This window comes from Dermacentor albipictus, chromosome 8 (assembly GCF_038994185.2).
Source record: "Dermacentor albipictus isolate Rhodes 1998 colony chromosome 8, USDA_Dalb.pri_finalv2, whole genome shotgun sequence".
In the NCBI taxonomy this organism is placed as follows: Eukaryota; Metazoa; Arthropoda; class Arachnida; order Ixodida; family Ixodidae; genus Dermacentor; species Dermacentor albipictus.
The window spans coordinates 134,383,231-134,408,270 of record NC_091828.1 but is presented as its reverse complement, the minus strand read 5'-3'; the positions used below and the strand labels follow the sequence as shown (position 1 = coordinate 134,408,270).

The following is a 25,040-nucleotide window of genomic DNA, read 5'->3' as shown; positions in this document are numbered from 1 at the left end:
ATTTGGTTTTTGAATGCGAATTTCAAAGATACGCTGCGCATTTTCCCGTCTGTCGATGCTTGTAAAAGTATCCGGCAGCAGTGCGCGGAAGTGGTGCCACGTAGCAAAGCGCCTCTACCGGTTGACGTACCATGTACGACCATTGTCCTTTACATAGAAATAGATACTCGAGAGTTTGTCCTCCAAGCTGGTCTTATGGTTGTACTTGGCGACGCGCTCGAACTGGTCTAGCCAATCTTGGACGTCTTCAAAAGCATCACCATGAAAGCTCCCGGGAACCATAGGATTCTGCAGTGTTACTTACGATGGAACTACGGTGGTCGTGATTGTTGTAGAAGGCAAACGATTTCGAGAGGTTTCTTGCAGGGGACTGGACTCGGGCGCTTGGCCTAGCAGGCGACGACTGAACCGGTGGACCGGTGTTTCGATGAGCGATGGCGATTCCAGGCTCGATCGTTGGCTCCACGAACGGGTGCTAAGAATGAAGAATACCCAACCCTTCCACCAGTGTAACGACGTGGAATCGACGAGGACGCGGAGAAGCACCACCAATAAATACACTTTATTAGTCGTCAAAGATAGGATAGGATGGGATAGCCTTCTTTGATGGCGCGTACCCATTGCGAGGGATTGGCCAAGTTTTTAATGGTATTAGGAAGATGTCGGTGGTAAAGAAACTGGTCATGTGGAAGCGGATAAAAGTAATGTTTAAAGAAATTAAGGAAAACGTCTTGGAAACAACTATGAATTCCTCCACAGCTGAGCAGACATCTCTGTGATAGTTGCCAAGAGAGGAGGCTCCTAGAGAAAGGATATTTAATATGAAAAAATTTTAACCAAGTTACATGAACGTTGGCTCTAAAATATTTTTCCTTGAAGCGGAAGAACGGTGGCAGAATAAGAAAAAATGATTCATGGTTTCATCTACTGCACAAAATGGGGAGGGTGCCAGACCAGCCCTGTGACGATAAAAGTTTAATAATGGTGTTCGACAGCGTAACCGGGTAAAAATTACTTCAGTTATTCTGGTGTGAAAGGAAATTTTGTGCCAAGGGAATAGGAGGTGTCGATCATCTGAAAAAGTTGCTATCTCTGTATTCAAGAAGTCTAGAGGAATTGCATATTTCCTGTATCTAGTAGTGGTTAGGTAAGCTGATGCCGGAAGTAATGACAGTACAGGGCCATTGAAGGCCGCTCTCACGAGACTGTCAGCCATCTCTTTCATGTATAATGCCTTATGACCAGGCACCTAAAGTAATCTAAGTAAATTTCTGTGGCCAGGTACTAGGAAAGGAAGTGTACGTAAAAGGCTAGCGCCATTATTTGTTGTGACCGATGTACATAAAGGTAACAATCCGTTCTTATCACTACCGTCAATATTGAGGAATTTAGCTTACGTAAGGCTAACACTACAGCTAAAAATTCAACCAGAAATACAGATGAGTAGTCCGGAATTCTAATTGACAATGACCAGTCTAGAGGAGCAGGGAAAATGCCAATTCCGGAGTTTTTCCCACACGGTGAGGCGACTGGTGCGATTACCGTATTTATACCTAAACTCAATAAATGATCTTGCAATAGTACCTTTATTATATTTTGAGAAAAATTTTGCATTGTTAGGGTAGGTGTCATCCTAGATTATTTGTAGACTCTCTCGCACCTCACAAATAGGTGGCACCTCCCAAATACGTGCCTTTAAGGGGTTAATCAATGTTTGTAGAACGACCACCTGTAGTGTATGAAACCGGGACCATTGTACTCCGAAAACTAAAGCAGGCTGGGAAATGAATATGTTTTCCAATCTTCTAATAGGGGATTCGTACATATTTAAGAATGTTTGCACCGTCAGCAATTAAAATCTGCGCAATATTGAGGGCAACCTGACTTGATGTAAGATGACTTGATGACTTGATGTAAAACTATTAGCCACAAATTTCAGTAATCCGCAGCAAAATCGCAAGTTATCTCGCTCAATCAGAACAAGGGGGCGTAATTTATAAGCTGGCGCACCAGAAAAGAGCACGCATCTAAGTTCTAAAATTGGCCGCGCGTACATTTTATAAATCATTAGTAGTGGATCTCTCCGCATACCCGACCGACTGTTGCATAGCTAACGTAGCACGCCAAGTGTTCTCACTCCTTTAACTATATGGTCAATACGGCCAAGCCAACCGAGGGAGCCGTCTTAAACTACACCTAAGTACTTAACCGACTCCATTTGAGGTATAGTCTCGAGACGGTAGGATAGCGATATATCAACGGGCTTGTTAAAGGGAAAAAACAATATCGAGAATTTTCTCACGTCAAGTGAAAGGCGATTCTTACTTAAGAAGCTTTCTAATGCGCCGGGATAGTTCTGTAGGGAGTTAATATTGTCACGTGGTAGTGACGTATAAATAACACAGCAGCAACACTGTGAAGGACGAAACTAACTTTTATTGGGCGAATCTATGCCCACAAAAACAGGCTCTACTTAAAGAACGGCGGCAACAGCGAACACAGTCGGCAATCGTCAAAATCTGATCAGCGGGTCAAGCGCGTTGGCTTTTATACATCAGTCGTCAAATGTTACCGACTAATCGCTGGGACCCGCATGTCTTCCACGAAGTTCTACACCATTCGCGTCACGCGATGAAATCAGATAACACAAGGTTCGGTAAACACAGACCGCGGATAAACCCATCGGTAACTTTCGAGAAACTCCCGATACACGCAGGCGCGTCCTGCGCTGTAGGATAACATTTGTTAGGCGGTGAAACGTGGTCGCCCGATAGAGATACAAGTACAGGCGTCAATACCCCCCCTCTTAAAAAGCATTAACCCGATGCTGCAAACCAACGAAAGTAATAAACCAAAACAACCCTAGCAGAGAAACAACAAAATAAGGATGTGCATCAGCGTGAGTAAAAGGTCTTAAGAAGCACCATGCGGACCACTTCAGATCGTGCGCGGCGCCGCTGCGAATGCGAAATGGCGTCCGGCCCGACCTCATAGTCCAGTGCGCCAATACGTCGGATGACCTTTGTTGTGCCATTACCACAAGCCCGGATTCCGAATCTGCAAGATGCGGAATCTATCCTGCGAGCGCCATAATTCTCCCTTCACAAGACAAGATGCTGCGCCGTCGTGCGGGAGAAGCCTCGGCGAGCAGCGTGTTTTGACGTGTCCGCGTGTGCCCGACAGCCCGGCGCCGCACCTCCCTTGCCTGGAGGTCACCGCGCGCGCGAACTTTGAACCGGGTGGCCAGCGCGGTCGCTGGTTGGACCCCTCGGACGACCGTCGTGTGCTGACTTTGTATTGGGCCGTTTGAGTGACAATGGGCCTCGGGGATTATAAAAGCAGCGACACGCCGCTCGAAAACAGGATCTGCCGACCCCACCGGGAGAGAGTGTCGCTCCCGACTGGGGTGAGATGTGTAACGCGTTTTCGCCGGACGTCGTCGTGCGAGAACAGTCGCGTTTGTTGTGAGCACTCGGCCCCAGTGCCGACCCGTTCATGTCCTGTATGATAACCTGTATATAATGTATAAAGTCCCTTTTGTTATTCTCATCGACGCCAGGCTCGGAGTCATCGCTACCAACGCTCTGTCACGAAACGGGTGACGAGCGCTACGGGACCACAAAGCCGTAATCGTGGTGCAGCGGTACAAGTTCGTAACACTGGATGGCAGCTACGGGATTGACCGGCATCAGCTACCTCGGCGCGGTGAGTGCCTGAAGTTTACCTCAAACACCAGACTTTCTCTGACACAGGTTATAGTAGCTTAGGGAAGGATTTGGTGTTGCATTGTGATAACCTTGAGTGTTTCAAGCCTAGTAAGAGTGTTTTGGAAACCAGGGGATGCTGAGGGGGTAAACAGGGCAGTGTGTGAAATACTTGCATATGTATTACTAGTAGCATTATAGTAGCGTTCGGCAGGTATATTCAAAAAGGGTAAACAGCAGGAGGACAGTGTGAACGATGGAGAAGTACAAGGTGAAGGAACTTCTCGAAATTTGTGAGGAGTTGGGCATTGAGTTGGGCTCAACCAAAAGAAAGAATGCGATCCTTGAGGTCATGAGGACTGGGGACGTAACGGCTGAGGAAGCCGCAGAGGCCTGGGCGGATATCAATGAACGTCGGGAAAGGGAGGAAAGGGAGAAGGAACGTTGCGAGCAGGAAAGGAGAGAACAGCAACGTCGCGAGGAGGAAAAGGAGGAAAGGAGAGAGATTCGTGAGCACGAGCTTAAAATGAAAGAGTTGGAGAACCGAAATAACTCGCCGGCGCCTAGTCTCACTTCTAATGTTCCCAGAATACGCGATCAACTTCCACCCTTTGTCGTCGGAGAGGATATGGCCAAATACCTCGTGAAATTTGAGCACGTGTGTGAACGGAATAGCATTGAGCGATCCCTTTGGGCACAGAATCTGTTAGCGTTGCTTCCTGGGGAGGCATCAGACGTAATAACTTGCTTATCGAAAGAGGCGTTTGAGAGCTACAGTGATGTGAAGGAAGCGCTACTGCGGAAGTACAAATTGTCGCCCGAAGCTTTCCGGCAGAGGTTCCGGTATGCAAAAAAGGGCAAGGAGTCGAATGTTGACTTCGCGTTTCGTCTAAAAGCCGACCTGGTGGAATGGCTGAAGGGCGAAGAGGTTTACGACGACCGCGACAAAATTGTCGAATGCATCGCGTTGGAGCAGTTCTACCGTTGCATTGATGAGGATGTCCGGCTCTGGCTGCAAGATAGGCTAAAGGAGGTTAAGCTAAACAAGGCAGCAGAGTTAGCGGAAGAGTATTACACCCGCCGCAGCTTGCACAGCAAGGCAGTGCGCGTAGAAAAAGCTGATAGAAGAGATGGGTTTTCCGGGAAGTCCGACGAACGGAAGCAAATCACGCGTCGCGAGTTTCGGAAAGATGAGTCTCTTACCAAAGAAACTGTAAGGGAAGGACAGAATGCATCTCAGAATGCTAACGATGGTCCCAAGCAGCGAAACGATACGACGCGTTCTTTTGAAAAACGGAAGCCGTTAACTTGCTACAATTGCAAAAAGCAAGGGCACATCGCAGCGAGCTGCCCAGAGAAAATTGCTTTTGCGACAATACGGGAAACTAACAAAAACATACGACTATTGGAGCCATATATGCGGGAAATTAAGGTAAACGGCAAGAAGTGCCGAGCACTTCGAGACTCTGCAGCAACTATGGACGTTGTCCACCCGTCTTTCGTCTCCTCGAGTGATTTTACGGGAGAGTGCGCTTGGATACGGCAAGTGGCCGAGGAGGAGAGTGTCTGTTTACCGATCGCAACGGTTACCATTGAAGGAGAGTTTGGGAAACTTAACACAGAAGCCGCTGTGTCTGCCGCCCTCCCGGAGCACTTTCCCTACCTCTTCTCAAATAGCTCGGAGCAGCTGCTGAAGGATCAGGGCAAATCATTCTTTGCCGACGTGGCGTACATGGCCCTCACGCGATCCAAAGCGCGCCAGCTGTCGAGGGAACTTGACTTTGAGTCGGTGAGCGAACAGCGGTGCGGCACACGGACTGATCAGGGTAACTTGAGTGGCGAGCAGGCACCGGAGAGGCAGAGCTCGGAGGCTGGCCTGGTCGAGCGTGTCCTGGAAGTGACTGGGAGTGACGCGTCCCGTGCTAGCCGCGATAAGGACACGACGCCGCCGTTAGGCGACGCAGGATCCCTACTCGCTCCGGTTTCCGCCAGCTGGCAGGAGCTGGCTGCAGTTGAAAGAGAAACTCTGGTTCGTGAGCAAAAGGAAGATTGTTCAATAGCCGATCTGATGAAGAGCGTCAAACTGGGAGTGAAAAAAAAGAGGGTTTCATTTTACGAGGAATCTGGCTTATTGTACCGCCGCTATACAGATAAGCAGGGTCGCAAATATGAACAGCTTCTGATTCCTCGGAAATATCGCCGACAGTTACTGGAACTCGCGCACGAAAATGCGTGGGCAGGGCATCTTGGCTTGAAAAAGACCAAGGCTAGAATGGCTCAGGAGTTTTATTGGCCGTATTGTTGGAAGAATGTCGAACAATTCGTGCGCTCTTGCGACACCTGCCAGAGAATCGGCAAATCCACTGACAAGTGGAAGGCACCGATGAAGTTGGTGCCAGTCATATCCGAACCTTTTCGGCGACTAGTAATCGATATTGTAGGCCCTCTGCCAGAATCAACGAACGGTTGTAGGTATGTTCTGACCGCCCTGTGTGTCGCGACCAAGTTCCCCGAGGCAGTACCTCTTAAGGAGCTAAATTCCTCCCAGGTCGTGGACGCTCTGCTCTCAATGTTCGCACGCGTCGGGTTCCCTTCCGAGATTCAGTGCGACAATGGCAGCGTCTTTACCAGCTGCCTAACTTCTACTTTTTTGGAAAGATGCGGCATTAAAGTAGTGCACAGTTCCATCTATCACCCGCAATCTAACCCAGTAGAGCGGATGCACTCGGTGCTGAAGCGAATATTGAGAGCCCTGTGCTTTGAGCGTCACTGTGACTGGGAGGCCTGCATTCCCGCCGCTATGTTCGCCCTGAGATCGGCTCCCCATGAGAGCACCGGCTTTAGCCCCGCGGAGCTTGTATATGGCCGGAGCCTAAGAACTCCGTTGCGCATGCTGCGAGAGTCTTGGGAAGGCAGTGACGACGACCCAAATGTAGTCTCGTACGTCCTCGACCTCCTCCAGAGGCTCGGGAAAACCAAAGATCTTGTAGAAAGCCACATGAAGGCGGCGAAAACCTTGTCAAAAGAATACTACGACAAGTCAGCAAAAAAACGCACCTTCGAAGAAGGTAGCCAAGTGATGTTGCTGCGACCGTCGAAAAAAAACAAGCTCGAGGTTCATTGGGAGGGGCCCGCAAAGGTTGTAACTAAGCTTTCCGATACCAACTACGAAGTTAAATTAGGGAAGCGGCCCAACAAAATTTACCACAGTAACTTGATGAAACCCTACATTCAGCGTCGCGCGATTATAAGCATGACGATAAATGCTGACGATGAGGAAGGGGCCGAAATCCTGACGACGGCTGACATGAAGGGATGTGGTATAGAGCTAATGGTGGAACAGCTGACGTTGGAAGCGCGTCTAAGTGCCGCCCAAAAGGAGGATTTAAAGGGAATCGTTTCAGAGTTTAGGGAGGTTTTTTCGAGCCGTCCCGGAAGAACAACGGTCCTAGAGCATGACATCGAGTTAACCTCTGATCAACCGATCCGCAGTAAACCGTACCGTTGTTCGCCCGTGCAGAAAAAAATCATGGCTGAGGAGATTCAGCACATGCGTGACTTGGGGGTTATAGTACCAAGTGAGAGCGACTACACGTCGCCCTTGATACTAGTCCAGGCTCCAGGAAAAGATCCGAGGCCATGTGTCGATTATCGGCGTCTGAACGCGATAACCCGAGATCAGACATATCCTATACCGAACCTGGAAGAAAGGGTAGAGACAGTGTCGAAGGCAAATTATATCTCTACCCTGGATCTCGTGAGAGGCTATTGGCAAGTACCCCTTACGGAACGGGCTAGCCGCTATGCCGCCTTCGTTTCCCCGCTTGGAACATTCCGGCCACTCATGTTGAGCTTCGGCCTCAAAAACGCGCCGTATTGTTTCTCTAGCCTGATGGACAGAGTGCTTAATGGTTTAGGCGAGTTCGCATTGCCGTACCTCGATGATGTTGCCATATTTTCGGACACTTGGGAATCACATCTGGAGCACTTGCGAGTCGTGTTGAGCCGGTTGAAAGAGGCAGGTCTTACTGTGAAACCAGCTAAATGTCACCTAGGTTGCGGTGAAGTGACTTATTTGGGCCATGTGGTGGGGCGCGGCCGGCGTAGACCGTCCGACATCAAAGTAGCTGCTATTTTGAACTATCCCCGGCCAACCACGAAGACGGATATACGGGCCTTTTTAGGTTTAGCTGGATATTACCAACACTATGTGAGAGACTACTCTGACCTTGCCAGCCCGCTAACCGACGCACTTCGGAAGTCGGAGCCCGTTAAGGTGACGTGGGACTCCAAGAAAGACAATGCGTTCGAAATGCTGAAGCGAGCATTAAGCCATAAGCCGGTTCTGACTGCACCAGACTTTTCGAAAGGTTTCATCATTCAATGCGACGCGAGTGATCGCGGCATGGGAGCAGTACTATGCCAGGAAGATGCTAGTGGTCATGAACGACCAATTTTGTATTTAAGTCGCAAACTAAGTTGTAGAGAAGAGGCATACAGCACCTCTGAGAAAGAGTGCGCCTGCGTTGTGTGGGCCGTTCAGAAGCTGGCTTGTTATGTCTCCGGTTCTAAGTTTGTTGTGGAAACAGACCATTGCCCTCTAACTTGGTTAAGTAGCATGTCCTCTAAAAGCGGCCGTTTGCTGAGATGGAGCATGACCCTACAGCAGCACAGCCTCGTTGTCCGTTATAAGAAGGGAAGGTTGAACGCGAACGCTGATGCTCTAAGTCGTGCATTCTAGGCCTCGCTTCTTTCAGTGGCCTACTCGTTCCTGCTCGTTGCTTACCTTCTCTTACTTCGCGACGACCTGTCCTGTTCACAGGGAGATCGGGGCAAAAATGAATGACCTCATTTGCTTCCTCAGTAGTATGTTTTCGGTCCAAGTGATTTCAAGGGGACCATTCTATTTGTAATTATTATTGATGATTAATAATTGTTTCTATTTTGTTGCGTTGATAATTTGAAAACTGGTTGTTTGAGCCTTGTGTACTGGATCGTACACCTGCCTCCTGTTGCAGCGGGAGCAAAAGGGGGATAGCTATTTAGTTAGGTTGATTTGAATTATGGCCTTGTCTGGTGTTTGACGGGAGACAGAGGGCACTTGTTCGTGTTGGGTGTTGCCTTTTGCCGGTCGGTTTTGCAAGCTGCAGAACGACCAAGCGGGACCAGTGGCGAGAAGCAAGGTCTTAGGAACGACCCGAGCGGAGCTGGTCAAGGTGCCTTGGCGACGACGTGGTGAGCAGAGCTCCTGTCCTGGCGAGTCGGACCTGGGCACGTGATGTTACCTGGCGTCCCGACACTGGACGTGAACTTGGACGAGCCTGACGAACGTGCGCGCCTGGCATCCGAGCCACGTGGAGGCAGCTCGTCTTCCCGGCGCCTTATCTGAGGGCGGGGATGCTGTTGTGCCATTACCACAAGCCCGGATTCCGAATCTGCAAGATGCGGAATCTATCCTGCGAGCGCCATAATTCTCCCTTCACAAGACAAGATGCTGCGCCGTCGTGCGGGAGAAGCCTCGGCGAGCAGCGTGTTTTGACGTGTCCGCGTGTGCCCGACAGCCCGGCGCCGCACCTCCCTTGCCTGGAGGTCACCGCGCGCGCGAACTTTGAACCGGGTGGCCAGCGCGGTCGCTGGTTGGACCCCTCGGACGACCGTCGTGTGCTGACTTTGTATTGGGCCGTTTGAGTGACAATGGGCCTCGGGGATTATAAAAGCAGCGACACGCCGCTCGAAAACAGGATCTGCCGACCCCACCGGGAGAGAGTGTCGCTCCCGACTGGGGTGAGATGTGTAACGCGTTTTCGCCGGACGTCGTCGTGCGAGAACAGTCGCGTTTGTTGTGAGCACTCGGCCCCAGTGCCGACCCGTTCATGTCCTGTATGATAACCTGTATATAATGTATAAAGTCCCTTTTGTTATTCTCATCGACGCCAGGCTCGGAGTCATCGCTACCAACGCTCTGTCACGAAACGGGTGACGAGCGCTACGGGACCACAAAGCCGTAATCGTGGTGCAGCGGTACAAGTTCGTAACACCTTGTAGGGTCCGAAAGTGCGCCGCAATAGTGTCTCACTGAGTCCTCGTCGGCGTATCGGGGTCCAAACACGGTCGTCGGGCTGGTACTTGACGTAGCGTCGTCGATGGTTGTATTGTCGGCTGTCGGCACGCTGCTGGTTCTTGATCCGTAGGTGGGCGAGCTGTCGGGCTTCTCTTCGTCGGTGACGTGCGGCAGCATGGCGTCGAGAGTCGTCGTCGGGTTCCTGCCGTAAACCACGTTGAGCGGCGTGGTCTGTGTTGCTTCTTGCACCGCCGTGTTGTAACCAAAGGTTACGTACGGCAGGACCGCGTCCTGCCGTCTTGTGCTCGACGTCGACGTACATTGCTAGCATGTCGGCGAGGGTCTTATTCAGGCACTCCGTGAGACCACTCGTCTGCGGGTGGTAGGCAGTTGTGCTCCTGTGGCCTGTATGGCTGTATTGCAGAATTGCTTGGGTGAGCTCTGCTGTAAACGCTGTTCCTCTGTCGGTGATGAGGTCTTCTGGGGCACCATGTCGCAGCAGGATCTTCTCGACGAAAAACTTCGCCACTTCGGCTGCGCTACCTTTCGGCAGAGCTTTTGTTTCAACGAAGCGGGTGAGGTAGTCCATCGCCACGAATATCCACATATTTCTGGTTGTTGATGTCGGAAAGGGCCCCGACGAGTCCATCCCGATCAGCTGACATGGTCTGCTGGCCTAGTCGCTGGTGTCTTGTGTCGCTGACAGTCTTGGCATTCCTTCACGTAACAGGAAACGTCAACGTCGGTGATCAGATGCGGTCAGAAATACCTTTCCTGTACCCTCGGTAGCGTCCGAGAGAATCCGAGGTACCCAGCGGTCGGATGGTCATGCAGGGCGTGCAGTACATCTGGACGCAGCGTTGAGTGGACAAGAAGGTAGTTGGCGCGGACTGGTGAGAAGTTCTCCTTTATTAGTAGGTTGTTTTGAAGCGAGAAGGAAGACATAATCATCATCATCATCAGCCTGGTTACGCCCACTGCAGGGCAAAGGCCTCTCCCATACTTCTCCAACTATCCCGGTCAAGTACTAATTGTGGCCATGTTGTCCCTGCAAACTTCTTAATCTCATCCGCCCATCTAACTTTCTGCCGCGCTCTCCTGCGCTTCCCTTCCATTGGAATCCATTCTGTAACTCTTAATGACCATCGGTTATCTTCCCTCCTCATTACGTGTCCTGCCCATGCTTATTTCTTTTTCTTGATTTCAAGTAAGATATCATTAACTCGCGTTTGTTTGTCATTAACTCGCGTTTGTCACCCAATCTGCTCTTTTCTTATCCCTTATTGTTACACCTATCATTCTTCTTTCCATAGCTCGTTGCGTCGTCCTCAATTTAAGTAGAACCCTTTTCGTAAGCCTCCAGGTTTCTGCCCCGTACGTGAGTACTGGTAAGACACAGCTGTTATAAACGTTTCTCTTGAGGGATAATGGCAACCTGCTGTTCATTATCTGAGAATGCCTGCCAAACGCACCCCAGCCCATTCTTATTCTTCTTATTATTTCCGTCTCATGATCCGGATCCGCGGTCACTACCTGCCCTAAGTAGATGTATTTCCTTACCACTTCCAGTGCCTCACTACATATCGTAAACTGCTGTTCTCTTCCGAGACTGTTAAACATTACTTTAGTTTTTTGCAGATTAATTTTTAGACCCACCCTTCAGCTTTGCCTCTCCAGGTCAGTGAGCATGCATTGCAGTTGGTCACGTGAGTTCCTAAGCAAGGCAATATCATCAGCGAATCGCAAGTTACTAAGGTATTCTCCATTAACTCTAATCCCCAATTCTCCCCTGTCTAGGTCTCTGAATACCTCCTGTAAACACGCTGCGAATAGCATTGGAGAGATTGTATCTCCCTGCCTGACGCCTTTCTTTATTGGAATTTTGTTGCTTTCTTTATGGAGGACTACGGTGACTGTGGAGCCGCTATAGATATCTTCCAGTATTTTTGCATATGGCTCATCTACACCCTGATTCCGTAATACCTCCATGACTGCTGAGGTTTCGACTGAATCAAACGCTTTCGCGTAATCAATGAAAGCTATATATAAAGGTTGGTTATATTCCGCACATTTTACTATCACCTGATTGATAGTGTGAATGTGGCCTATTGTTGAGTAACCGTTAGGGAATCCTGCCCGGTCTTTTGGTTGACGGAAGTCTAAGGTGTTCCCGATTCCATTTGCAATTACCTTAGTAAATATTTTGTAGGCAACGGAGCGTAAGCTGATCGGTCTATAATTTTTCAAGCCTATGGAGTCCCCTTTCTTAAGGATAAGGATTATGTTAGCGTTTTTCCAAGATTCCGGTACGCTCGAGGTTATGAGGCATTGCGTATACAGGGTGGCCAGTTTCTCTAGAACAATCTGACCACCATCCTTCAACAAATCTGCTGTTACCTGATCCTCCCCAGCTGCCTTCCCCCTTTGCATAGCTCCTAAGGCTTTCTTTACTTCTTCTGGCGTTACCTGCGGGATTTCGAATTCCTCTAGGCTATTTTTGCTTCCACGATCGTCGTGGGTGCCACTGGTACTATATAAATCTCTGTAGAACTCCTCAGCCACTTGAACTATCTCATCCATATTAGTAATGATATTGCCGACTTTGTCTCTTAACCCATACATCTGATTCTTGCCAATTCCTAGTTTCTTCTTCACTGCTTTTAGGCTTCCTCCGTTCCTGAGAGCATGTTCAATTCTATCCGTATTATACTTCCTTATGTCAGCTGTCTTACGTTTGTTGATTAACTTCGAAAGTTCTGCCAGTTCTATTCTAGCTGTAGGGTTGGAGGCTTTCATACATTGGCGTTTCTTGATCAGACCTTTCGTCTCCTGCGATAGCTTGCCGGTATCCTGTCTAACGGAGCTACCACCCACTTCTATTGCGCACTACTTAATGATGCCCATAAGATTGCCGTTCATTGCTTCAACACTATGGTCCTCTTCCTGAGTTAAAGCCGAATACCCGTTCTGTAGCTTAATCTGGAATTCCTCTATTTTCCCTCTTACCGCTAACTCATTGATCGGCTTCTTATGTACCAGTTTCTTCCGTTCCCTCCTCAGGTCTAGGATAATTCGAGTTCTTACCATCCTATGGTCACTGCAGCGCACCTTACTGAGCACGTCCACATTTTGTATGATGCCAGGGTTAGCGCAGAGTATGAGGTCTATTTCATTTCTAGCCTCGCCGTTCGGGCTCCTCCACATCCACTTTCGGCTATCCCGCTTGCGGAAGAAGGTATTCATTATCCGCATAATATTCTGTTCCGCAAACTGCTTCTTGCCTACCTTGGCATTTAAGACGCCCATCAGTATAATGTATTTTGTTTTCACTCTACCCATCGCCGATTCCACGTCTTCATAGAAGCTTTCCACTTCCTGGTCACCATGACTGGATGTAGGGGCGTAGACCTGTACAACGTTCATTTTGTACCGCTTATGAAGTTTCACACCAAGACCTGCCACCCTCTCGTTAATGCTATAGAATTCCTGTATGTTACCAGCTATATTCTTATTAATCAGGAATCCGACTCCTAGTTCTCGTCTCTCCGCTAAGCCCCGGTAGCACAGGACGTGCCCGCTTTTCAGCACTGTATATGCTTCTTTTGGTCTCCAAACTTCACTGAGCCTTATTACATCCCATTTACTGCCCTCTAATTCCTCAAATAGCACTGCTAGACTCGCCTTACTAGATAACGTTCTAGCGTTAAACGTTGACAGGTTCATATTCCAATGGCGACCTGTCCGGAGCCAGGGATTCTTAGCACCGTCTGCTGCGGCGCAGGTCTGACCGCCGCTGTGGTCAGTTGCCTCGCAGCTGCTGGGGACTGAGGGCCGGGGTTTGGTTGTTGTGTATATATAGGAGGTTGCGGCCAAGTACGCACCAGGGTGGCCAATCCTGCTTTGGTGAGGGTGTGCGTTACGGGTTCTGGTCACCGGGATAAGGCCACACTCCAGGCCTGTTTATGTAATTTTATCAACACGCGGATTTTTTTTCTTTTTTTTAATCTGGTGGAAAATTGAGCGGCACCGGGATTCGAACCACGGGCCTCTTGCACGCGAGGCGGGTGTTCTACCGCTATGCCACCGCTGCACTTACCGGAAGGCACTTACCGGAAGGCAAGGAAGACAATTCTCGCCTAAATGCCCTAGAGACAACGTTGGTGTGCCCATCCAAATACTCGATGAGGCCTTTAAGCTGCGTGTCTGCTCGTTGCTGTTCAGCGAAGTCTTCCGCACTTATTATTCCAAGGAAGGCGTTGTAATCCTCGTCATCTTGCGTCGGCAGGTCAATCGGGGCGCGCGATAGGCAATCGGCATCAGAATGCTTTCGTTCCGACTTGTAACTTACAGTCATGTCGTATTATTGTAGTCTGAGGCTCAGCCGCGCCAGTCGTCCTGAAGGATCCTATAAATTCACTAGCCAACACAACGCGTGACGGTCGCTGACGACTTTGAATGACTTGCTATATAGGTAAGGGCGCAATTCTGCTGCAGCCTAGACGATGGCGAGGCATTCCTTTTCGGTCGTAGAATAATTGCCTTCCGCTCTAGACAGCGACCGGCTAGCGTAAGCTATGACCCGTTGAAGTCCATCTTTCTTCTGGACTAGGACGGCAACGAGGCCAAGGCTACTGGAGTCATTGTGGATATGGGTATTGACGTCCTCGTTGAAGTGCGCAAGTACTGGTGGTGACCTCATGCGTCTTTTGAGTTCCTGAAATGCGTCGTCCTGCGGCGTTTCCCACTTGAACTCGATATCGCATTTATTTAGCTGTTGTTAGATATGGCGCCGTTTCCTGAGGCTACTTCGAGCTCCCCAAACCACTTCGAATCGCAGCACAGCTAATTGAGGAATGCAGAAGCAGGGGTGCCACATTCCTGAGGCAGGACACTTCTAAACAAGTTCGTACGCCGCCGGGATTAGAAGGGGCCATCGGACAATAGAGACCAATCGTCACCCCTCTTCGCCTTTGAAGAAGGCATTTGCCACCACTGCGGAGCCGTACCACCGGGAGCAGGTGGGCCCTCGTACAATGGAGCATGAGCGCCCCTCCCCTTCTCCACCTTAGAAGAAGTGCATTGCAAGTCTGCGAGGCAAGACCGCAGAGAGCCGCCAGGTGTGACACCGCGACACGGGCGCCAACGATTGGCCGAAAATGGCGTCATCTGAGCGGACTCTCCCATTGGTCAAACATGACGCGACTGCCAGTGCTCGAAGGGCTTAAAAGAAGCGTTCCAGAGAGACCAGAGCATTCCCTGATTCCCTGATTCACCTCTCTCGAACTTCTTGCCGCGGGCCGCAGCGTCCGAGTTGCTGCCGGCCCGTAATGACTGTACGACTGTTAGTTGAGTCTCACCTCTCTTTATATAATGTAAAATAAACCCTCCCAAGTTTGGGTTTTCATCCCGAACTCCGTCCTCCAACCCCTACACTGTGTCAGCGGCTCAGCGATGCGTGAATAGTCCTTTACAAAGCGCCTGTAGTAAGCGCACGTGCCAAGGAATCTACGCAATGCCTTCTTGTAGATGGGCTGCGGGAACTGCTATGGCAGCTGTCTTCTGTGGGTTGGGGTGGATTCCAAATTTGCTGATAATGTGGCCCATGAACAGAAGCTCATCGTAGGGGAAGCGGCACTTTTCCAGCTTAAGTGAGGCCTGATGACTTGATGGCCTCTAATATTGTCGCAAGCCGCCTAGGTGATCATCGAAATTTTCGGCGAAGACGACGACGTCATCCAAATAAACAAGACAAGTCTGCCACCTCAACCCTGCTAAAACCGTGTCTGTGACGCGCTGGAACATTGCAGGCGCGGAGCACAGTCCGAATGACACGACCTTGAACTCGTAGAGGCCGTCTGGCATGATGAAGGCGGTCTTTTCGTGATCTCTCTCATCGACGTCTATTTGCCAGTAGCCAGACTTTAGATCCATCGACGAGAAATATTTAGCCGATCCAATGCATCGTCTATTAGTGGGAGGGGTTATACGTCCTTCGTCGCGTTCTTGTTAAGTCCACGGTAATCGATGCAGAAACGTAGGGTTCTGGCCTTTTTCTTCACCAAGACTACAGGAGTTGCCCACGGGCTTTCCGACGGCTGGATGAAGTCGTCGCGCCGCATTTCGTCGACTTGTTGCCTAACAGCTTCACGTTCTCGCCTCGAAACTCGGTAAAGGCTCTGGCGGAGTGGTCGAGCGCACTCTTCGGTCATTATGAGATGCTTTGCGACTGGTGTTTGTCGAATCCTCGATGATGTCGAAAAGCAGTTTTTGTATCGTCGAAGCAGACTTCTGAGCAGTTGCTGCTTAATCATGGGGAGACTTGAATTTATGTCGAAGTCGGGTTCGGGAACTGTAGTCAGCGGGGTAGAAGCGGCAGAATCCGAGAGGACAAACGCATTGCTCGTTTCCAGAATTTCCTCGATGTGCGCGATCGTCATGCCCCTGTTGATGTGCTTGAACTCCTGGCTGAAGTTTGTCAGCAACACTTTCGTTTTTCCTCCGTGCAGTCGAGCGACCCCTCTTGCGACGCAAATTTCGCGGTCGAGTAGTAGACATTGGTTACCCTCGATGACGCCTTCTACATCAGCGGGGGTTTCGGTGCTGACGGAAATACTAATGCCGGAGCGCGGCGGGATGCTCACTTGATCTTCGAGCACACTCAAGGCGTGGTGACTATATGAGAGCTCTCGGCGGTATCGATGGATCTTCTGACAGCGTTATCGATTTCGACTTACGATCGATGATTGCGCCGTGTTGGTTAAAGAAGTACCTACCAAGAATGACGTCTTGTGAGCACTGTTAGAGGATAACGAAGGCGGCAGGTTAAGTCCGATCATGAACGGTAATTCTTGCCGTGTAGATTCCAGTCGGCCTAATGAGGTCTCCTCCAGCGGTCCGAATTTGAGGGCCTTCCCATGCATGTCATAAGTTTCGTCAACTGCAGCGATGTGTCCACTCATGATGGAGTAATCCGCCCCTGTGTCGACTAAAGGTTGTTTAACATGGCGCGATTTTCAGACGGCGACACAGCGAATTCCGCCGCTCAGCGACCGCCGCGACGTTGTGGGCTCTCCGCGACCGGATTCCAACAAGTTGGTCGCGCCGTCGCTGAGTCGCAGCGATCGGCGCGACGTAAGAGGTGGAATGCGTGTGACGAAACAAAGCGGTGTCAAAATAGGCGCTTAACTGTTTTACCGCGCGTTGGTAGCTTTGTGGAGCAATGTCGCGCGCCAGTTTTAGCAATGTTTAGGGCGTACCCACCAGCGTTTGCGGCTTAGAAGCTTCAAAAACATTTTTCCTTTCTTCCGCTTACATAATTCGTTTAAAAAGAGAAGCTGCACGCTATCCATGTCGGCAGAAGGACGCCGCTTCAGCATAAGGCACGTACCTACTTGATCGCCACCGTCGTCAACTTCTTCATCGCTACAAATTGCGCCAGCTGCCTATACATGCACACTCAATACTAGCTTGTTTTTCTGCAAATACAAATACTCATGCAGGAAAAAATGCTGTGGCTTCCATATATTAACAACGAAACTAGATTGTACTAAACGGAACCACCCACCAACGCCTCACACGCCGGACACTCATAGTTGCGGTTGGTGCAGCGCCTCACTCACCGTATCTGCAAGCTGTCGTAAAGTCTCAACGCTTTTAAACGTTAAAAAATGGTGTACCTATTCTATTATCGAACAACTATAGGAAAATTCGAATATTTGACTAGTTTCCATGTTTATTTATTTATTTATTTATTTATTTGTTTGTTTATTTATTTATTTATTCGGTATACCTACATCGCCTGTACGGCATTATCGTAGGGGGGTTAAAATACAGGTGGTCACAATGGAAACGTATTCAGCAACATCAGAAGAATACATCAGTAAATATAACAGTGTATAAACACTGAAATTCGCAGAAGCGGAAGAAAACCAAGAAAGTACGAAACAAAGTAACTAACAAAGTAACTAACCAAATAAAAGTAGCGTATGTGTAGAGATGAATAACACAACAATCAAAGAATATGACTCTCAATTGTATTTTCAATACTAGACGCTGCCATCACTTCATTAGAGAGTTCATTCCAATAGTTATTCGTGTTAGGAAAAAATGAATACTTAAACGCATTGGTACGGCACTGATAAGCTCCAATTTTGTTAGCGTGGTCTCTCCTGGATCAAACGTAATGCGGCTCCTTGATAAACATTGTTTTGTCGATACCAGTTTTACCTTTATATATATATTGTAAAGAAATTTCAGTCCTAGGATTTTCCTGCGTGAAGAAAGAGTTTTCCAACCCAACCCTTCCCGTATTCCGGATCCTCTGATAGTGAAATTATAATTTCCTGTTACGAAACGTGCTGCTTGCTTCTGGAGGCGTTCTATTTTGTCTGTGAGGTTTTTAGTGTATAGATCCCAGGTAACGCATGCACATTCTAGAATAGGCCTGACGTTTGTTAAATACAAGGTTGCCTTCAGTGATGAAGGAGAATGCTTAAAATTTTCTCGGAAAAAGTGAAGAAGACGGTAAGCTTTCTCGCTAATTGAGTTAGTATGATCCGTGCAGTCAAGCGTTTCAGAAAACGTAACTCCGAGGTACTTAACATCCTTAGCGGATGCAACATTCATGTTTTTATTTAACGATGCAGGCATGGATACGTCGTGAGCAGGGGGCAACCTTGGGCATCACTGCAACGGAAATCGCGCTGCCGCAAACGCATGTGAAAGCTGTCAGCGAAAATCGCTCTATGAAGTGCGCGGCAGAACAATTTTTTTCGCCCCAATCACGCCATGTGAAACAGCCTTGAGGCGGTGACTGCGCGGCCGTCGAGAAGCACGTTGAGGTTGGTGGTTCTTTGTCTTGCATTACAGTTAGGTCTTGGGGTCGGATCACGGCTGCGTCGCGTTGACATGTGGCTGGTACGTGGCGTCGTCAGGTCGTCTTTCGTCGGCGTATTCTTAGCTTCCAAACTGGCGGCCGCGTGTCTTTGTTATGTCGTCGAGATCGTCTCATCGGCGTCTTCTTGGGCGGTAGAGGACCGTCGACAGTTCGACGAACAGCAAGCACACCTCCATCGGTTGCTGCTTTTAGTTTTCCGGGTATGGGCTCGCCGAGGGTCCCGTGCTGGACCAGTGTAAGGACGGCGCTGCGGTGACAGGTAGCGGCCTGGTGATGGCGAACGGGACAGTTGTCTAGAGCTCCACTGAGTAGCGGCGAGGTAGTCTGCGATATCGCGAGGTCGTTCGCCAAGCTCTGGTCGCAGCGCGTTAACGGCGACCCTCTAACGGTATGGACCTCGTCGGTAGACGTGACCCGCTTCTCCGCAGTGGTAGCAGAGCGGGCGCTGGTCAGGAGCGCGCAAGATGTCTGCTTCGCGTAGCTGCGCTGGGCGGCGGGTGGGCGTGCTGGCGGCGGCGGCTGTAGACGACGGAATTAGGCGTTAAAGGGCCCTGTCGAGGTCGCGGAGGGGGACCTTGATGGTGGGCGACGGCGACGTAGGTCATCGCTTCTGGCTGGGGCTGCGGTGATTGTGGTTGCACCTCGGGAACTCCGAGCGATCACTGGATCTCTTCTTTGACGATTGATGCGGGTGAGGCCACTTGAGGCTGTGATGAAGGAAAGAGCTTCTGAAGCTCCTCTCGTAAGACTGCCCTGATAGTCTCGCGCAGGTCGTCCGTGACCAGTGACTGAGCTCCGGCGTAGTTTGTTGAGTTCATGCAGCGGTCGATTGGCTGGTTCCGCATTTCCAGTGTCTTCTCGATGCTCGTGGCCTGGCGAAGAAACTCGTCGACGGTCTTCGGTGCGCTTCTTACCATTCCGGCAAAAAGTTCCTCTTTCAAACCACGCATGAGTAGGCGGACTTTTTTCTCTTCAGACATTTCCGGGTCAACGTGGCGGAACAGGCGGGCCATCACCTCCGCGAAGATCGATCGTGTCATTGGGCAACTTCACTCTGGTTTCTAATGGAGGTTGGGCTCGCTCTTTTCGCACGGCGCTTGTAAATGTTTGCATGAAGCTGCTTCCGAGCAGGTCCCACGTCGTTAAGGTGGCTTCTCGATTCTCGAACCACGTCTTGGCGGCATCTTCCAATGTGAAATAGAGATGTCGCAGCTTGACGCAGCTGTCCGAGCTGTTCAACGTAGCGACCCTCTCATACGTCTCCAGCCAGCTTTCTGGGTCCTCGAATGTGGAACCACGGAATGTCGGTGGCTCTCTGGGCTGCTGCATAACTATTGGGGACGCTGCGGTTGCCATTGTGGCTGTCTTGGCCACGATCTTCGTGGTCGTTTCTGGTAGAAGTCAATGTTGCCGGGGCAGCTGCTTTAGCCGGCGGCTTGCTCTACGTTCCAGGCCGACGTGGGTGTTGTCTTTGCAGTCCGGGCTTGAATCACCGGTTGTCGGAGGCGTCCGGTACATAAACGTAAAGCACCTCCACCAGATGTCACGTAGTAGTGACGTATAAAGAACACAGTAGCAATACTGTGAAAGACGAAACTAACTTATTGGGCGAACCTGTGCCCACAAAAACAGGCTACACTTAAAGAACAGCGACAATGGAGAACACTGTCGGCGATCGTCAAAATCTGACCAGCGGGTCAAGCGCATCGGCTTTTATAAATCAGTCATTGAATCTTGCAGACTAATCGCTGGGACCCGCGTGTCTTCCACAATGTTCTACACCATTCGCGTCACGCGACGAAATCAGATAACACTAGGTTCGGTAAACACAGACAGCGGATAGAACCATCGATAACTTTCGAGAAACTTCCGATACATGCAGGGGCGTCCTGTGCTGTGGGATAATATTTGTTAGACGGTGAAACGTGGTCGCCCGATAGAGATATATAAGTACACGTGTCGATATCACTGTCTGATGCATGGAAAGCAATATCGTCTGTGTATGCATATGTTTGTACATCTGGAAGCCGTGGAATGCAAGGAGCTGTTCCTCAAGTGACAGCTCCTTGAGGAACAGCTCGTGATTGATCATGTATGCTCGAAGAAAAGCCTCTTAGAGAGCAGTAGAATTTCCTCCCATTTCAAAATTCACATATTAGTTTACAAGGCAGTTTGGAAACAATAGATTTCGCAATATATAAAATAAAATTACGTATTCTACACTGTCGTAGGCTTTGGAGATGTCTAATGTCGCTATAGCACCTATCTGTCTTTGGCGCGGTGCTAATTTTATTATACTTTCTAGGTCCACAGGACCATGCCTGATTGAATACGATGGTCGGAATCTAATTTGGCAGGCATTAAGAAAGTCCTTGGTCTCTACAAATGTAAGCAACGGGCATACAGTTTTCGTTCAATTAATTTCACCAAACTTGAAGTTAGCACGATTGGTCTAATGTTATTGTATATCTTTCCCCATGATTTTTAAGAACTGGAATTATTTCAGCAATATTCTGTGCAGACGGAAGCCATGTGAATCTAATTAAGGGATTTATAATAGTTGAAATGTCATTAGGAGCTTCCCTATAAATAAAATTTTCATCAAGGCAGAGGTTACCCCATCTGCTCCGGGAGCTGAATCTGGCAGTCGCTGCACGATTTCAGACCATTCTAAGATGGTAATTTCTATAAAATCATCTGATGTCCTTCGTAAGCTAGAGCAATATGGCAAAATTGAAAAAAAATCTAATTTCCAATCCCTTTACGATTGCTTCTAGTGATTGTTTCATGTCATTACTGCTTAACACTACGAACTCTATATTGGACGCGGGAGAAGTATTCTACCGTAAAGAAAACTGAACAAAGCGCGTTTATTTTTTTATTGTTATATAGGAAGTCAAAATGATTGCTGTAGTACTCGTCTTAGGCTTTTGAAACTGAATGTTTAAAGACGGCTCAAAAAAATTTATAATCACTCCAATTTTTTGGGACTATGGTTATGTAATAATTTTTTTCCCAAGCGGCTGTTCTTTTTTTTTAATCATGAGCGCGTGCTTCATTCCACCAAGGGCTGTATGAATATTTGTTCTTTAGATGAATCTCAAATTTGCATTCTAAAGCAGAACAGATAATCGTAGTGTTTAGCTCAATGCACGCGTCAGACAGCGATGAAAGAGCATTTAGTAAGAATTTCCTAAAAGTATTGTAACTAATCAAAGTTCGCATTTGGTCACTCATAAACGTTACAGTACGTGCTACTTCAAAAATTACCGGAAGATGACCACTGCATCTCGCATAGTCAACAGTCGACCAAGAAGATGCGGAGACACTCGGGTCACAGAAAGTAAGATCTATTGCAGAGTAGAATCTACCCCGCATAAACGTAATAGATCCTGAGTTTACACACATTAACCCATTGTCCATAGCCGAGTTCCATAACCTGGTGCCACACAAATCTGTTTTTTAATCCCCATGATATATCAGTCACCTGACAGTTGGATGTCCCGTCCACATGAACTAAGAACCCCATCCAGTGTGCGTGCGTCCTGTAGGCCAAAAGGAAAATGTGCATTTACTGTGGTAAAGGGGCTACATCTAGGGAGATTTAGGCGCATCGGTAGAATTTCACTCCGGAGTACGAAGTTGAAATGAAATTTTGGCCTTATGGCGAATGTGAGACTAAGTAAATGGAATTAATGCGCCACCTCTAGTAGGACGGTCTAGGCGAAATGATTTGTAAAATTTTATCTGAAAATGTTTTGCAGAATTTAGCCAAGTTTCTTGTAAAAGAATCAAATCAGGGTTAAGTTGAGTAGTTAGACAAGTTATATCTACTGAAGCAGAATATAAAGAGCGACAGTTCCACTGAAGCACTTTCAGCGACCCTATGGTTTAGAAAGCGCGGCAGCCGAAATAGCCTTCTGTAGAATGCTTTCTTTTGGCATAGCACTGGGCTGACTTTTCTTAGCTTTTGAGTGATGCCCGCAGGAGGAATCATTGATTGATGACATTGTTCTTTTATACGCTCGAGCGTTTTGCTCCACATCTGTAATTTCCAAATCTGTGTTAACCAGATTACCATTAGCAGGTCGTATAGAAGAGGAAATCGAAGGTTCAAGACCATCATTAGAATGATAGGTACCTGAACTCCTATCACTTATTTGTGGCTTGAGATCAACTATTCGGGTCATTGTAGGACTAAGACAGGTGGCTTGCATCAAATAAGTCACTAGATATGGCCTGCGATATACATTCCCCAATGCTCATTGCCAGCCATTCCACAGCTTTTCTAACTGCCTTTTCCACAACGGCCTTTATATTGCTGTTAGTGATACGTCCGAGGTAAGAGTTTGCCTCCCAGTAGCACTCGCATAACCAAGCGCCCTTTCTTTAACGATGCTTACCACCTCCTTCCTGGATTAACGTCGTCTGTCAATTATTTCTACCACCTGCAATTGCTGAGCCCTAACAGAGCAGTTAGAATAATTGCCTGGGTGACTTCCACCACATAAGCAGCATCGCTCATCTTGGCCACTACAATCACTTTGATCGTGCTCGTCCCCTCATTTGCAACAACGCTGGCTAGACTTGCACCCTGCCGTATCGCCAGCAATTACGGCATTGTAACGGACACGATGCCAGCGTTTCAACTCTAAACACAAGGGCTCGCTCGATTGGGCTCACTAAATACAAGGGCTACCACTCGATTGCAGCGATAAACAGCAGTTACTGAAGTCCCAGACAGTCTCTCTAATGCTTCTGATGGAGATAGATCAGTATCGACACATCTGAGTGTTCCCTTAGTTCATGCGTGGTGAGCAGGGATGAAGGCACTCACCGGCGGCAGTGACGCGAATGATGAACACTTGAGCAAAGCCACGACACAGGACTGGTCTGGTGGTCTGCACACAATACCTCCGCGGAAGAACTGTCTCACTTCTGTGATGGTCTGGTATGCAGAGGTAGCAGCATGGATAGATTTCTGGATAGCCTGGGAGTTGGTTAAGCATACAGAGCCTTCATTGGAAGGAACCAGAGCCACATGGATGCTGCTCACGCCACTGCGGGTAAACTAATTCAGGGGTACTTGGTCTGTCGCAATAGATGGTGTCCAAGGACGTTGCACCGGACGAGCATACCAACGCTACGCCCGTCTCGGTAGCGGAAAAAAAAGCGACTCTTCCCAGCCAGGCAGCCTGCTTTTGCAGCCACCGTCGGTGACGCCTACCTCGGGTGACGCAGTAGTGGCGCTGTGTTTTATCGATAACGCAGTCCAGCGTGTAGCCGGGTTCCGCTGGGCCGGATGATAAGGCGGAGCTGCGCGGAAATATGCGCAGAGTGTGTCACCACAGGGCCTAGAAAGTTAAGGCCAACGCGAAAGAATGTCTCTGCAAGGATATCAATAGCTTGTATCTGGCCTGCAGGCAGATTTGAAGGGCGTTTGTAGCGTTGGGAGCATTCACAAGCACCGACCTAGTGGAGCACAGAACAGTACCTGCCAGGCGAGAAAATCTGACGCCAGATGCAGGAGTAAGTACGCGAGACACCTAAGTGTCCGGCAGTCGGCACGTCGTGGAGCTGGTGAAATGAAGCGTGGATTGTGAGTTAAGACACGCAGAAGCTATGAGCCATCTGAGCTTAGATTCAGATTCAGATTTATTAGTTCCAGAAAAGAAGTTACATCACAAATATACAGACGAGGGTCCCAAAGTGAAAGAACTGCATTGGGACCCTCGGTTAGTAATAGCAACATTGATGGTGAAATCTATAGAGAACAAATGAGCGTTATTATCAAATAACATCGACAGATCCAATGCATTATCATACTTTTCATTTAAAATCACACAAACGCGAAAAAACATGTTATAAAAGAATGTCGGGAAAAAAGCAAGGCTGAAACACAAGAAATGACACGTGAGACAAAAGTCAAAGGTACACCGCCAGATCGTAGTACAGTTATAGTAGATTACGACGATACAGCACTTCTCGTGTAGCTTGAACAAGAGAACTGAAGGGTCTTGTGGTGGAGAGGTTAGAGGGTTGATATTGAGCCGTAAAGACGCATCTCGTCGCCCTTAGGTGGGGATATGGTCCAAAGCAAGGATGGACAGCGCGCAGGCGTCTTGAGTCAGGGTCAATTAAGTCGAGAGCATCAACAAAGTGCCGTGGCAAGCGATATGCGTCTTGGTACAATCGTCTAGACTTGCAGTGGACAACGAACTAGTATTCTTCGAGCCGCAGCACGCAGCTACCGAGACATCCAGATGGATCCGTGACTTACGAGGGCCAGCAGGGGGAATGATAGTCTGTAATCACAGAAAAAGTTCGCTCAAACGAATAAGGCCTAACATTGGTGATAGCCCGATGGAAAGTTCCGTTC

General features: G+C 48.9%; 1 long non-coding RNA gene across 1 annotated transcript in view; it reads right to left on the bottom strand.

Moving 5' to 3' along the window:
• The window catches only part of LOC135913471 (uncharacterized), a 38,222-nt gene extending 14,394 nt beyond the window's left edge, over window positions 1–23,828 (bottom strand). Inside the window, exon 1 of the long non-coding RNA XR_010568027.2 lies at window positions 23,499–23,828. This is a non-coding gene — a long non-coding RNA (uncharacterized lncRNA). The remainder of the gene's footprint in view (window positions 1–23,498) is intronic.
• Between the last annotated feature and the right edge of the window lie 1,212 nt (window positions 23,829–25,040).